We start from the raw sequence: 15,946 nt of genomic DNA on the forward strand, positions 1-15,946 counted from the left end.
AGCTTCTAACAGCCACTGCAGCAAGCTTGGTCAATGATCTTTATCTTTACTTTAACAGGGGTGAGAAAACAGTCAAACCTGTCTCTCCTGATACAGTGACCTACCTCTCGCAATGGGCTCCCTTGAACCAATTGGCTCTACTTGACGCAGATTCTATTTCTACCTTAATGCGTCAAGTGAAATCTGGATCTCCGGATGACCCAATTAAACCTGAATATATTTAAAATGTTCAAGAGAGCGTCACACCCATATTTCTAGAATTAGCCAAACTTGTTGAGCACTGAAGAAGTATCAATATCATGGTAACACGCCAAGGTTATCCGTCTTCTAAAAAAGCCTTCGCTAAATGCCACTCACCCAGAAAACTTTTAACCCATTTCTCTTCCGTCGTTTCTGTCCAAGGATGAGGAGAAACATGTAAACAATCTCCTAAGCAAAATATTAGAACAATATAAAATATTATTTTGTTCCCAAAATGGATTTAGAACATACAACACCGAAATTGCTCTTTTAACCGTTACAGAATCCCTTTGCAGTACTGCAGATGCCGGCAAATCCTAGGCTTTGATACTCCTAAATTTAAGTGTGACCTTCAACACTGTCTCACATGCAATTATATTAACTCGCCTCACTGACCTGGGGGTACAGGGCATAGGTCTTGCCTGGTTTACCTTCTTTTTAAAGGAGTGGTCTTTTAAAGTTATACCCCCCCTTTCGTCTCATCACAAAGAGGACTGGCTCCTGGCATCCCTCGAGGTTCGGAGCTCAGTCCTACCCTTTTTATTATTCACATCAGACCTCTGCCGGAGGTAGTGAAATATTTTGGAATATGGCCAAATGGATGCGGGACAACTGTTTAAACTGAACTAAAAAAACAGAGATCCAAGGAGTACCCAGCCTAGCTGCCTGGATGCAATTTTACATGCCCTCCAGAACACTACGCTCCACCAATCTATACCTGTCCCACATCCCTCGTCACAGCAGAACCAGAATGGGAGGTTTCTCCTTCCATGTCTTAGCTCCGACCCAATGAAATTCTATGCCTCCTAAACTTAGAAATCTTTTCCGGAAACAGTGGAGGACACAGCTCTTCTCCATCTGGACTGACGATCTTGCCTCTCTGCCGCTGTGTTTCTTAGCATCCTTTTATGTCCCTTGATGATATTGTCTGACACCTGGACTCTCACCTTCCCCTCAGGCCAGGCAGCCTTCAGGTGTTGTGCTTTCTAAGGCTCTGCTCCCCTCTTGTAAAGGGTCAAAGTGGTAACACCCTTGCAACAAGTGCCTTTATCAGCCGCAGTATTAAGATATAGTGCACACCAATTCCCAGCCCAGTAAAGGCCTGAAACAGACCCAAAATGGAGCATGTACCTACATGTTCGCCTCCTCTGTTCGTGCCTCATATGTATCTACCTGTGCACTTTCTCCGTTTTTATGTCCTGGGCAAGCTTCTCTAAAGACTCTTTTGATCCTTCTACTGCCAACAATGGCGTTTATCTATCAGATCATTACCTGATGTCTGTTGTGTTCATCGAGTCACTCCGCTGCTTTAGCTGTCAATGAACCCTGTTGAGCGAGTACTCAGACATAAGGGAGTATGGAAGATGATGAACAGGGAGTAAGGTAAAGCTGATTTTAAGAAATTCCCAATGTTGTAAAATGCTACACTCACCTGAAAGCAATGGACATGTTGTTCCACTCTGCCAATGCTCCATCCCCGAACTAGCACCAAACGAAAGACATTAAGTCAGATACCATGGTAAGGTAGAAAAAGACAAAAAGCAGACATGTATTGGCAGCAGAGATATCGCAGGTATATTACTGGTTGTGATGGAATCTCTATAATAAATGCTGCAATCTTCCAACAAATGCTTGAACCATCCCTAGGAATGGGGCAAAGATAACTTAACAAACAGAAAAGTAAAGACAGGCGTTGGAACTTAAGCTTCTCCAGTGTAAACTGGAAAGTACTGTCAAGATGAGTGTGAATGGAGCTACATTTGTTATATACTTCCTGAAGCGTTACCTTTATTATATACTTCCTGGACCGTTACCATTATTATATACTTCCTAGAGCGTTACCTTTATTATATACTTCCTGGAGCATTACCTTTATTATATACTCCTTTATTATATACTTGCTGGAGCGTTACCTTTATTATATACTCCTTTATTATATACGTCTTGGAGTGTTACATTTATTATATACTTCTTGGAGCATTACCTTTATTATATACTTCTTGGAGTGTTACCTTTATTATATACTTCCTGGAGCGTTACCATTATTATATTCTTCCTAGAGCGTTACCTTTAATATATACTTCCTGGAGCGTTACCTTTATTATATACTTCCTAGAGCGTTACCTTTATTATATACTTCCTGGAGTGTTACATTTATTATGTACTTCCTGGAGCATTACCTTTATTATATACTTCCTAGAGCGTTGCCTTTATTATATACTTCCTGAAGCGTTATATTTATTATATACTTCATGAAGAGTTTTCTTTCTCATGTAGCCTTGAAAGTGTTACTGCTGTTATACAATTCCTAAAACTGAAGTGACAGCAACACATCCTGATCCATCTCTTCTTACACAATCCCTTCTTGTTTAACCCCTTTGCCGCGGGGTTAATTCCCCCACGGCGCTGGGGGAGGTAGGGTGCACGAGCACCACAGTGCTTGTGACGAGCTCGGCTTGTCACGCTGCACGGTGGTGCTGTGCTCATGACGAGATAAGCTCGTCATGGCCACACCCGTTTCTGTGGAACGCTCAGCACAGCAGGGGAATTAACCCTGCGTGTGAGCGCCGCGCGGGTCATGACAAGCTCAGCTCATCATAAGCACGGGAGGGGTTAAATGAAATCTTAGCCATGTGCGTCTTCGTAAAGCTGTACCTCTAGCAAGTGGGCACTCCATGTGTGCTCTTTCTGTACTGAGTTTCTGTGTGAACACCGAAAAGTCACCTCCTTTTCTGAATTAAGTAAAATGTGACATGTTCTATAGAACATTTACTTAAATATCTGTGTATGGTGAAATATCTCTTGGAAACTTTCGTAAATGGTAATGACCAGATGTCTTTTACAACTAGTTAATTATTGTGTATTCACATGCTCTTACATTTCCATTTAGTGATTTTAAATCTCTTTACATCCAATAGGAAACCAGCCTTGAATGCACAAATGATCGTGAATAATGACAGTAATCGTGAAAATCTGAAAAATGGTGCTTAGAAAAAAAGAGCTCCAATATTTAGGAAAAGATCTGCATAAAGACTGAGGAACATGAACATAAACTGATAGATCCTGGAAGAGGCAGTTCAGAGCAATTTGGTGGATGTAAGAGTCTGAGCTGTGCACCTCCACACAACAGGATAAGAAATGACCTCTAGAAAATTAAGGCAACAACACTGACAAACCACTTCCTGTATAAACAGGCCTCTACCACCAGCTTTGATCATGTGTTCGGTATGAGGTAGATACAGCGTTTCTCTGCTTCCTGTAATGATGGCAGACCACCATTCAGCACACTAGGTGTATTGTAAACTTTTTCTGGCCAAACCACAGGAACAAGAGAAAAGCACAAGGGAGTGGAGCCAGACAACTGAAGGGTAAAGGAAATAGAGGGTCTCTGATCTACAACAGACTGTCCCAATTTGCTTCGACCAGAAGGAAGACTGATCTTCACTCATAAACATGCAAAACCATTCCGCAATCTAAAAACATAACCACCTACAAAGAAGCTTTACTTGCCGCAATTATAATATATGTAGTTGGTGAGTCTTGTATTTCATTGTGAAATCTGAAATCAACCATCCAAAATACCACAGACATACTGGGAATATGAATTTGAATTTAAAAACTTTTCTATAGCGCACTTTTACCATGCGGTTTCATGGCGCTGTTGGATTGAGAGAAGCGGGCAGGAGCAGAGGGGGATTAAGCATTGTAGGCTCGAGAGAAAAGAAAAGTTTTGAGACCCTTCCGGAATTCCATGTAGGAAGATGACATGCGGAGTTCCGAAGGAAGGGAGTTACACAAGTGCTTTATCAACCATGTTAGCTCCTCAGGAAACGCAGTCATGGGATGCAGACAAATATAAACCCGACCCAGAGACACTAACCAAGAAAGAAAAATCATACACAAGCAGCAAGAGCTTTAGTTTGTGATCACTACTAAAGAGCCATCAGCAAACACACGCAGGAAAAGCAACGTGCAATTGCAATGAATGTGTGAAGAACTTTAGTCAGTTAGCACTCCTAAAAGATCATCAGCGAACACACATGGGGGAAAAACCGTACCGTTGCACTGAGTGTGTGAAGAGCTTCAGTCAGTTATCACAACTCCAAGTTCATCAGCGAAAACACACAGGGGAAAAACCATACCATTGCACTGAATGTGGGAAGTCGTTCAGTCAGTTATCAATTCTTCAAAGACATCAGCAAACACACACCGTAGAAAAACTTAACCATTGCACTGAATGTGTGAAGGGCTTCAGTCATTTATCACAACTCCAAGTTCAACAGAGAACACACACTGGGGAAAAACCATACCATTGCACTGAATGTGTGAAGAGCTTCAGTCATTTATCACAACTCCAAGTTCATCAGCGAACACACACTGGGGAAAAACCATACCATTGCACTGAATGTGTGAAGGGCTTCAGTCATTTATCACAACTCCAAGTTCATCAGCGAACACACACTGGGGAAAAACCATACCATTGCACTGAATGTGTGAAGAGGTTCAGTCAGCTATCACAACTCCAAGTTCATCAGCGAACACACACTGGGGAAAAACCATACCATTGCACTGAATGTGTGAAGAGCTTCAGTCATTTATCACAACTCCAAGTACATCAGCGAACACACACTGGGGAAAAACCATACCATTGCACTGAATGTGTGAAGAGCTTCAGTCATATATCACAACTCCAAGTTCATCAGCGAACACACACTGGGGAAAAACCATACCATTGCACTGAATGTGTGAAGAGCTTCAGTCAGCTATCACAACTCCAAGTTCATCAGCGAACACACACAGGAGAAAAACCATACCATTGTAATGAATGTGTGAAGAGCTACAGTCAGTTATCACACCTCCGAAGACATCAGCAAGCACACACTGGGGAAAAACCGTACCATTGCACTGAATGTGTGAAGAGCTTCAGTCATTTATCACAACTCCAAGTTCATCAGCGAACACACACTGGGGAAGAAACACACACTGGGGAAGAAAAACAATACCATTGCAATGAATGTGTGAGGAGCTTTAGCCTGTTAGCAAATCTCCAAAGACATCAGCGAATACACACTGGGGAAAAACCATACCATTGCAGTGAATGTGTGAAGAGCTTCAGTCGGTTATCACAACTCCAAAGACATCAGCGAATACACACTGGGGAAAAACCATACCATTGCAATGAATGTCTGAAGAGATTCAGTCAGTTATCAATTCTTCAAGTTCATCAGCGAACACACACAGGGGAAAAACCATACCATTGCACTGAATGTGTGAAGAGCTTCTGTCGGTTATCACACCTACAAAGACATCAGCGAACACATACTGGAGAAAAACCATACCATTGCAGTGAATGTGGAAGTAGTTTTAGTGATTCCTCAAATCTTAAGATTCATCAGCGAACACACACAGGGGAAAAGTCATTACAGTGCTGTGAATGTTTGAAGAGCTTCAGTGGGTCATCAGACCTACGAAAACATATTCGAACACACACTGGGGAAAAACCATACCATTGCAATGAATGTGTGAAGAGATTTAGTATGTTATCAAATCTTCGAAGACATCAACGAACACACACAGGAGAAAAACCATAGCATTGCAGTGAATGTGTGAAGAGCTTCTTTCGGTTATTGGCCTACAAAAACATAAATGAACACACACTGGGGAAAAGCCATTCCAATGCAGTGAATGTGTAAAGAGCTGTAGTGGGTCATCAGACCTACAAAAATCAATCAGTCAATCAATCAAGCATTTGTTAAGTGCCCTTCATACCCGAGAGGGTCTCAAGGCGCTGGGGGGGGGGAGGTAGGGGCCGCTACTGATCGAACAGCCAGGTCTATAGTATCCTCCTGAAGGTCAGCAGGTCTTGGGTCTGTCGTAGGCTCAGTGGGAGGGTGTTCCATGTCTTGGCGGCGAGGTGGAAGAAGGGTCTCCCGCCGGTGGTTGTTCTTCGGATGTGCGGGACGGTGGCGAGTGAGTGGTCGGCGGAGCGTAGCTGGCAGTTGGGGGTGTAGAAGGAGAACTGTCTGTTGAGGTAGGCAGGGCCGGTCCTGTGGAGTGCCTTTGGTGCGTGGATGAGGAGCTTGAAGGATATCCTCTTGTTGACGGGAAGGCAGTGGGGGGTGATGCGGCCGTGTCGTGGTACATCGAGGATCAGTCGTGCCAAGGTGTTTTGGATGAGTTGTAGTCGATTGATGAGCTTGGTCGGGGCTCCTGCGTAGAGGGCGTTTCTGTAGTCGAGTCTGCTGCTGACGAGGGCCTGGGTGACTGTCTTTTTTGTATCTGTCAGGATCCATCTGTAGATCTTGCGGAGCATGCGGAGGGTGTTGAAGCAGAAGGAGGAGACGGCGTTGACTTGCTTGGTCATTGAGAGTGTTGAGTCGAGGATGTGCGAGGTCGGTGGGGGTCGGGGCTGCCCCCAGTGCCATTGGCCACAAGGAGTCATCCCAGGCTGACGGGTTGGAGCCGAGGATGAGGACCTCCGTCTTGTCCGAGTTAAGCTTCAGACGACTGATCTTCATCTAGTCGGCGACGGCCTTCATTCCTTCATGGAGGTTGGCTTTGGCAGTGATGGGGTCCTTGGTGAAAGAGAGGATCAGTTCAGTGTCATCGGAGATTATGTTGAGGTTGTGCTGTCGGGCGACGTGTGCTAGCGGGGCCATGTAAATGTTGAACAGTGTCGGGCTGAGGGAGGATCCTTGGGGTACGCCGCAGATGATCCCGGAGGCTTCAGAATGGAATGGGGGGAGGCGGACGCTCTGGGTTCTGCCGGAGAGGAAGGAGGGGGTCCATTCCAGACCCTTGTCTTAGATACCTGCGGCGTGGAGGCGTGCGCGTAGTGTGCGGTGACAGACGGTGTCGAAGGCGGCGGAGAGGTCTCCCCATTGCAGTTTCCCCATTGTCTAGCAGGGTCCTGATGGCATCGGTGGCGGCCATGAGGGCGGTCTCGGTGCTGTGGTTGCTGTGGAACCCTGACTGGAAAGGGTCCAGTATTCTGTTCTCTTCGAGGTATCGGGTTAGCTGTCTGTTAACGATTTTCTCGATGACCTTGGCCGGTAAGGGGAGTAGAGAGATGGGTCGGACGTTCTTGAGGTCTCTTGGTTCTGCCTTGGGTTTTTTGAGTAGGGCGTTGATCTCGGCGAGTTTCCAGCTCTCTGCGAAGGTCGCAATCTCAAGGGAGAGATTGATGACGTTGCGTAGGTGGTGTGTGATGGAGCTGCTTGCTTTGTTGAAGATGTGGTGCGGGAATGGGTCTGACGGAGAGCCGGAGTGGATTGTGCTCATGGTCTTGATGGTGTCATCGACGCTCACGCTGGTCCAGGCTAGCAAGGGGACATGGTCGATGGTGTGCGGAGGGTCTGTTGTGTTGCTGTCTGTTGGGGCTGTCTCGGTGTTGAAGCTGTCGTGGATGTCTGCTATCTTGCGGTGGAAGAAGGTAGCGAGGGAGTCGCACAGGGCTTGTGACTGCGGGATGTTGTTGGTGTTGGAGCTGACGTTCGAGAGTTCCTTCACGATGTTGAAGAGCTCCTTGCTGTCGTGTGCGTTGTTGTCAAGGTGGTCTTTGAAAGAGGTCTTCTTGGCAGCCCTGATAAGGTGGTGGTGGTTGCGGACGGCGTCCTTGTGTGCTGCGTGGCTGTCCGGAGTTTGTTCACTGTGCCATTTCGTCTCTAGTTTCCGGCAGGCTTGCTTAGAATCTCGGAATTCTGGGGTGAACCAGCTGGCCCTCTTGCTGGTGTCTCTTTGGGGGGGCTTCTTCAGCGGGGGGAGTGTGTTGGCACAGTCCTCAATCCAGCGTCTGAGGTTGTGGCCAGCGACGTCGGTGTTGGAGGGTTCGGTGGGTGGGCTCATAGCGAGGTTTGCATGTCTTCGGTGATTTTGCTCCAGCAACGGCGGGGGATGCAGCGTTGGTCGGTCCAGAGGAGTTCGGTGGTGTGGCTGACGGAGACGTGCGGGCTTGAGGAGAAGACGGGGTCGAGCGTGTGGCCGGCGGAGTGGGTGGGCGTTGTGACGAGTTGTCTCAGTCCGAGGTTGGCGAGGTTATCGATCAGGGTTGTGGAGTTGTTGTTGTTGTTCTCAAGGTGAAAGTTCAGGTCTCTGAGGAGGATGTAGTCGGTGGAGCTCAGGGCGTGCGTGCTCATGAAGTCGGCGATGGAGTCGCTGAACTGGGGGCGGGGTCCTGGGGGTCGGTAGACGAGGGTGCCTTTGAGGGTGGAGTTGGGGTCTGTGTGGCTCTGGAAATGCATGTGTTCGGCGGTGCTGAGCGCGTCGTCTGTGCTAGTCGAGACCCTGATGCTGTTCTTGTGGACGATGGCGATTCCTCCTCCGACTCCGTTGGTGCGGTCTCTGTGGGTGATCTTGTAGCCGTCTGGGATGGCTATGGCGTTAGCCGTCTGGGATGGCTATGGCGTTGTTGGGTGCGGAGGAGTTGTTCAACCAGGTCTCTGTCAGGAAGGCGACGTCTGCGGAGGTTGTGTTGAGCAGGTCCCAGAGCTCGACGGCGTGTTTACGTGCAGAGCGGGTGTTCAGTAGTATGCATCGGAGGTGGTCGAGGATTTTCTTGGTGGGTGGTTCGTCGGCTCTGTGGCTGGTGTAGCTGCAGTTCCGGCAGGTGAAGGGACTGTGTGTGCGTTTCGGGGCGACCTTGAAGCAGTTGTGGGTCCGTCCAGGTTTGAGAGCGTGCAGAGTGCTGGCGTCGTAGTGGCGGCAGTCGTCGTGGCGGGTGCGGGGGCCAGGGGTTCTTGCGCTGGGCACGGTCCAGATGCGGGCGGGCGCAGACGGACTTACAGCGCAGAGGCCGCCATGTGTAGGGAGGTGGGAGTGAGGAGCAGCTGGGAGGCGGGAGGTGGGGGCAGCAAATGGGCAGTCGGGGGGCGTAGCCGCAGGGGACGCAGCGGCGGGGCGGTGAGGGGCGACAAAAGAAACAGAAGGCAAAAGGGCACAACAATTGAGGGGGAAACGAGTGGCACAGAGGGCAGAAAGGTCACAGAAAGGGCAAAAAGGTCACAAGAATACAGGGGGAAACGAGTGGCACAGAAGGCAAAAAGGTCACAAGAAGGGCAAAAAGGTCACAGAAAACGGGGGAAATGAGTGGGACAAAGGGCAAAAGGTCACAAGAAAGGGCAGAAGGTCACAATAAACGGGGGAAATGAGTGGCACAGAAGGCAGAAAGGTCACAGAAATGCAGGGGCATCCAAGCAACAGAAGGCAAAAATGGGCGGAGAGACATGTGGGCCGCGAGGGGAGCAGAAGGAAAAACCGTGCTGAGAGATACGGGGGCAGCGAGGGGGGCAGAAGGGAAACCAGGCAGAGAGACACGGGGGCATCGAGGGAGAGAACGGGCACAGGCGGTGCTGTGCGAAGGGGGAGCGATCTACCTGGAAGGGTCAAGGGTCGCTCTCCTCACCGCGCAGCGGCCGGCCTATATGGGGAGGTGGGAGGTAGGAGCAGCTGGGAGGCGGGAGGTGGGGGCAGCGTATGGGCAGTCAGGGGGGCGGGGCTGCAGGGGACGCAGCGGCAAGGGGCGACAAAGGAAACAGTAGGCAAAACGGCACAACAATTGAGGGGGAAATGAGTGACACAGAGGCAGAAAGGTCCCAGGAAAGGGCAGATGAGGTCACAAAAAACGTAGGGAAACGAGTGGCACAGAGGCAGCAAGTTCACAAGAAAGGGCAGAAAAGGTCACAAAAAACGGGGGGAAATGAGTGGCGCAGAGGCACAAAGGTCACAAGAAAGGGTAGAAAAAGGTCACATAAAAACAGGGGGAAACGAGTGGTACAGAGGCAGAAAAGTCCCAAGAAAGGGCAGAAAAGGTCACAAAAAACAGGGGCCAATCAATCAATCAGGTCATTTATAGAGCGCACTACTCACCCGTAGGGTCTTAAGGCGCTCAAATGAGTGGCACAGAGGCTGAAAGGTCACAAGAAATGGCAGAAAAGGTTACAAAAACGGGGGGAAACAAGTGGCACAGAGGCAGAAAAGTCCCAAGAAAAGGTTACAAAAAATGGGGGGAAACAAGTGGCACAGAAGGCAGAAAGGTCACAGAAATGCAGGGGCAACTAAGCAACAGAAGGCAGAAACGGGCAGAGAGACACGGGGCCGCAAGGGGGGCAGAAGGAAAAACTGGGCAGAGAGACACTGGGGCAGCGAGGGAAGCAGAAGGGAAACCGGGCAGAGAGACACGGGGGCAGCGAGGGAGAGAACGGGCACAGGCGGTACTGTGCGGAGGGGGAGCGACCTACCTGGACATATTCAAACACATATTGGGTGTTAGCAATGGGATCCCTGGCTGGCCAGGGCTTGTGCCAAAGTCAGTCAGAGACCACCACTTCTATGTCAGGGCAAGGGAGTTACACGCCAAGATAACCCCTGCTCACCCCCTTGGTAACGTAGCACGAGCAGTAAGGCTAAACTTGGAGGCGATGTGAGTTAAGTGTTTGCGAACGCACCCCCAGCAACAACACTCAAGGACCACCAGAAAGGAAACTCCACACAAGGTTATGTATAAAAATAGCCTTTGTATTACACCAAAACACATTAGATAAAAAAACACACTTTACAATGTGCCAACAGGCACGGGCAGAATTTACAGGGGATATGTACAAGACAGGGCCACATGGACCACTGTCAGGAATCAACACTTTTAGAACTTAGCACCTGGTATATCACTTAGAACATAGAATATAAAATCACTGTAGCACACAACCAGTAACTACTGGTAACAGTTAAGTACCTCCTACGCAACCCTAACCACCTTAGGAGAATATTGCACAGGGAACCAGGACCTCACTAGCACCACCTGTACTAGCAAGAACAACCACCTAAGTATCACAATACCTGTAGGGGTATAAGCATAGGAACATTACACATGATGCATAAACATTCAGAGGTGTAGAGAAGGAAAACACATGATGCATCAACAACAAATTCAGAGGTGTAGGGAACACAATTACGCCAAATTCACTTAAGTCACCACTTGTGGCAGTCCCTAGGCCAACTGGCCTCTCTAGGGCCAGGACGCCCTGTGTCCCAATGTCAAGGGCCTAAACGTATCAGCTGCCCACGAAGTGCTGAGCAGCTGTGTGGATACTGAAGGCCAACGTTGGAGCCTCGTGGACTCAAAAACAACAATGGGGCCAAGCACAGCGTGGTAGCCTCGGGCTCTGACCAACTAACTGTGGGCTGGGGGCCTCATGGCCCTAAACAAATACAATGTCACCCAAGAGCCTCTCAGGGCTCGTAACCGATGTGGGCTGTGAGCCTCTCTCAGGGCTCTAGAACAAAGAAATGGCACCTCGAGCCTCGCAGGCTCGTAACTACAACGTGGCGCCGTGAACCTCTCGGGGCTCAAACACTACTGTGCCCCCGCGAGCCTCTCGGGGCTCGAGCACACTGGGGCTTTTGCTCTGGAGGGGAGGGGCGGGCACCGGCAGTGTGTCCCGACGCCCCTTCCACCACACGGGAAACAGGTACCCCACGCACCGGCTTCTCTTGGGCCAGGAGGCAGTCTCCGATCTTGGGGCGGCTCTTCACTCTTGGGCGACGGGGCTCTCCTGACAACGGAGCCCCGCCTGTACCCTCTGTCGCCTCTCTGCTCGCTGCCCGGCTGCGGGGCTGAACTGCCGGTCGGGCCGCGCTATGATTGGCCGGCCGGCCAACCACTTTCGGGTCGTCGTAGGCAGAGCGGCGGCCCGGCGGTGGACAAAGCAGCAAATGCCGGGTGGGCACCGGCTTTCCTTGTAAATTAATAGATCGAGGTGGGCACGCGTAATAAAATAAAGAACACAGCCAAAAAAATGGTAAATTGATACTTGTATAGCGCACTACTCACCCGCAAGGGTCTCAAGGCGCTTGTACGAATACCGCTGTGGAACCCATCCTAGCTTTCCCTGTGAGGTGTCCACTCCTGGGCACCCCCAAGGTGGAGGCCAAGCATCCTTAGCGTTGTGGGGGCCGTTGTGGAGATTAAGCAAGCTATTGCCCAGAGCTGCAGAGTGGGACTCCATGATTAGAATAGGCACCGAGGCGAGAATTATCAGTTCTGTGGAATTTTGAGCCCAAGACCCGCCGAGGAGGGGAATTGAACCCTGGTCCCGGGCTAGACCTCTGCATCAGGGTCTGCCGCTCTAACCATTGAGCCACACTTCGCCAAAGAGGAGCAATAAGCGGCGTGGGCAGCCGCGCCGAAAATCGGCAATTCAATAATCGGGTCAAACCCCGGGTGGGCACCGGCTTTTACAAATAAAGCGCTCCCCAAGCACTACAAGCAAAAATAAAGTGCTCTTAAGCGCTAGAAGCAGAACAAGGCGCTCCCAGGCGCCAGGGGCAAGGATAAAGCTCCGGCAAGGTTCTGGAGGCAGGCAGGGGGGCAAGGCTGGGCCCAGGGCCAGCTCACTGGGCCTCCAGGCAGGGAGGCAATCCAAGTGGCGGTCCTCCTGCCCAGCAACAGCAGCAGCCCCCTCAGCTAGGATCCTGGAAGAGAACAAATTGTAAGGGGACACAGCCTCTTCTTATACATGAAATCCCTTTGTCTCAGGGTGCAGGGTGGGGGAGAAACCAGTCGCAGCTGGTTTTGGAGCACCCTTGAAGTGCTCAGCCCCTCACTCTATTCACTAGGGAGGCTAGGGTCATTAGACGCACCACAGGGGGCGGAGCCAGCATTGTGTGGGGAAAGCCCAGCCCTATGCAGGATCCAGGTGCACTCCTCCCCAGCCATCAGCATGCTAATCTCCACACTCACCACCGGGCAGAACCATCATGACTCATGGAGCCTGGCATCCCAGCCAGCTCCAGCCAATCACACGCCACCATCTTTACAGCACACACACAGCCATGTCTAGAAATGGCACTTCCACACTAGACACATACACGCCTCATACATCATTTTGCAGCATTCAATCACACGAGTCCGCACATACCCGACTCGAGCCTGTACACCCCACGCACCAGGAACTACCAGTGACACATACCTTCCCCATGCATTCCTATGGTAGGGCAGGCCAACCTTACTCCACGCACTGAGTGCGCACGCACTTTCCACTGGGACACCGTGAAAGTGCGCAGAACCCAAAAATCACAATCACCAGGTCACCATTTAAAGCAAAAAGTTTAGGGGTGAACCTGCCAGAAGGCCAAGTTCAACACTGGGGAAAAACCATACCATTGCAATGAATGTGGAAGTAGTTTTAGTGTTTCCTCAAATTTCAGAAGTCATCAGCGAACACAGACAGGGGAAAAGTCATTACAGTGCCATGAATGTATGAAGAGCATTAGTCTGTTATAAATTCTCCAGAGACATCAGCAAACACACACAGGGGAAAAACCATCTGATTGCAATGAATGTGGAAATAGTTTTAGTCGTTCCTCAAAATTAAGGAATCATCAGCGAACACACACAGGGGAAAAACATTCAAGTGCAGTGAGTGTGTTAAGTGCTGTAGTCAATTATCAGAAATACAAAGACAACAACAAACACACACAGGTGATAAACCTCTACCACTGCAGTGAATGAGGAAGTAGTTTTATTGCCCCTTCAACATTAAGAAATCTCCAGCGAACCCACTTAGGGGAAAGGCCATTCAAGTGCACCACACAAACACAAACAGGAGAGAAACCATACCATTGTAGTGGATTTGAAAGTGTTGTCGGAAGAATTTACAGCTAACTACAGAGATTAGTGGTAAAATCTATAAACACAGCACACATGAATAAGTTTAACAAGCACAGACTGGAGAATATTTCTAGCTGATTTTGGTGTTTAGTCATTTTGTGCAATAACTCGTCAATGACAGCTGCTAGAGAACATCGTCCAAAGGCACAAGAAGTCAAAGTAGGAAATTGTGACCTGTAACTGAGAGTTAATGCTTGCAGTGCACAACATTTACCTCCGAAGCACTGACTTGGGAGACATGATGCTCATTTCACTCATCAAATGCATCTGTTAATGCACCCACCATAGTAGCACTTCCCCAGAGGTGTCCAATATCAAGCTGGAGCCTTGGGAAATTTGCTGGCTCAGCACTGACTGTAAATGATTCACGGCCAGATTAATTTTATATGAATATATTTTAGACCTTTCTTATTTACAGAAAGGTCCAACCAACCAACTCCTAACTGGTGAAAGGACAGAATCTGTGCATGATGGTGAAAGTATTGATCGGAGAGAGAGCTGACGAAAAGTTTAGTTCTTAATACGTTTCTGAAAGCTTGACAGTTAAGTAAAGAATCTTGAGCAGTAAAGAATTCCAGCACTTACAGTCCAGAACTATCAACTCCCTACTTTACATTTGTTGAACCTTGTCACTGGAAAAACAATCTGGATTTAGAAGTAAAGGAACACAAAAGATACAGATTTTTGATACAAATAATATTCAGGTTTGTTTTTACAAGTAAAAAGAAACTCTTGTTTTATAAACTGCCGGTGAATGAATGGGCATAAAAAGTATGTGCTGCCTCGTGAGCAAGCAGTGAAACTTTGCAATGCAGTTGGGACGTCCTCCGACCACAAATAAGATGGATCGTAACATTCTGAATCATCTGTAAGGTGCTCTTGTGTTGCAGTAGCGTCAAATAAACAGTGTTCTCATAGCCCAACCTTGCCTGGAGGAAGGAGTTCACCGATATAATATGCACATCAGAAGAGAGGATACATCTCCAGTAGCCAAAGGTAGTAGAAACGAATGCTTTCCACCAAGTTCATTTTAACAAATTGTTGAGTCTAGGATGTTCTTCCTGCTGTCAACCATCATCATCATCACTACACCACCACACAGCCAGTCAGTAAAAGGAACGAGACTGCTCTTCAGCACACCCATCCTTATACATTACACACTACAGGGGTTTCCTCCAGGGCCAAACTCACTTTACTTTCACGTTAACAGCAACAAGTTCTAAACTGAACAAGTGGTTTGCATGGCCATTAGTGGCATAAGAAATTTGAAACCCGAAACTTTATTAATCTGTATTAATAATACATAACCAAACATCCAAACACCACCCATGTATAGACATCCAAGAGCCTTTAAAAACCACACTACAGACGTATGTACCCGGATCAAACTCAATTTACTGTAACATTAACATGAACAAAATTATGATACAGCAAGAACAATCATGAGGATATGAAATTTACACAATGATGACTAGATTTTACATATTAATACGAAATTTATGTTTTTAGATATGTAATAAAACAACACATTTATTTGAATTCATGGTATTTGACTACTGATTGTATAGGAGATCTTAAATGTGATTTATTCCCTAAACTATAAAGATAATTTGTGATGTCAGCAAGAAGCCCAGTTTATTTGGCAATAGAAGGGTCAAATCTCAATAGCATGACTGCTTTCAGAAGGGAGTCTGGCACAGGTGCAATCATAGGGGACTATTCTCGCCAGAATGCCTTCTCTCAGAGTGCGAGTTGTTTTTTTTGTCTCGGCCTGATCCAGCGTATGCGGTGGTCTGGCTGAGACATTTAGTAGCTGCTTAGAAAAGTGCTACTTTCCCGGCAACCAGCTTACTATCACACGCACAAGAGCGCGCGCGCATGCGCGTAATAGCAAGCTGGTGGCCGGCAAGGTAGCACTTGCGGTGACGCACCGTGTCACCACTCGCGTTTTTTTTCTCATTTCGTGGCCGCGCGGCTTTACTTTTACTGCCTTGCGGCCAAATGTAGGTGCAATGCTGCAGTCTGCCTCCGCAAGAGTTCCCT

General features: G+C 48.4%; 1 pseudogene; it reads left to right on the forward strand.

Annotated features, from left to right (window-relative positions):
• The first annotated feature begins 4,014 nt into the window (after window positions 1-4,014).
• Window positions 4,015-15,442, forward strand: LOC144759821 (uncharacterized; annotated as a pseudogene).
• Window positions 15,443-15,946: the final 504 nt, after the last annotated feature.

The sequence above is a fragment of the Lissotriton helveticus genome, chromosome 1_1 (genome assembly GCF_964261635.1).
Source record: "Lissotriton helveticus chromosome 1_1, aLisHel1.1, whole genome shotgun sequence".
In the NCBI taxonomy this organism is placed as follows: domain Eukaryota; kingdom Metazoa; phylum Chordata; class Amphibia; order Caudata; family Salamandridae; genus Lissotriton; species Lissotriton helveticus.